Below are 405 nucleotides of genomic sequence, written 5' to 3' on the forward strand. Positions count from 1 at the left end.
TCCTGTGGCGTTCCTTCCTTCTGCCGAATTCGAGCCTCACGTGTCCCCCGCGTCTTCCTCCTTTCTGGCTTTTTTCTTCTCGTCGTCGATTTTTCGTGCGATGACGACTTTACTGGATTATGCTCGCCGATCGGATCTCACTCCGTGAGAGCTTTTGTCACCCTGTATCTGTCATAATATTTGTAACGTCATATTATCTTACCGTCAGCCTGCGTGATCCGCATCGTCGCAGATTAAATAAAGCAAAGTTTTATTTGAGATTAAGCAAAGTTTTACTTTGTTAAAAGTAATCCTGGACACTCTTATTGTTTTAATTTTTAAATACGAATATGTAAGCCTTTAACACAGAATATATGTATATATATATATATATATATATATATATATATATATATATATATATAT

General features: G+C 36.0%; 1 protein-coding gene across 1 annotated transcript in view; it reads left to right on the forward strand.

Annotated features, from left to right (window-relative positions):
• LOC116847981 (T-box transcription factor TBX1-like) overlaps positions 1–405 on the forward strand; it is a 6,241-nt gene that overhangs the window by 5,227 nt on the left and 609 nt on the right. The window lies entirely within an intron of this gene.

The sequence above is a fragment of the Odontomachus brunneus genome, unplaced genomic scaffold, assembly GCF_010583005.1.
Source record: "Odontomachus brunneus isolate Ranch 3 - 2012 unplaced genomic scaffold, Obru_v1 Obru_scaffold_086, whole genome shotgun sequence".
Classification (NCBI taxonomy): domain Eukaryota; kingdom Metazoa; phylum Arthropoda; class Insecta; order Hymenoptera; family Formicidae; genus Odontomachus; species Odontomachus brunneus.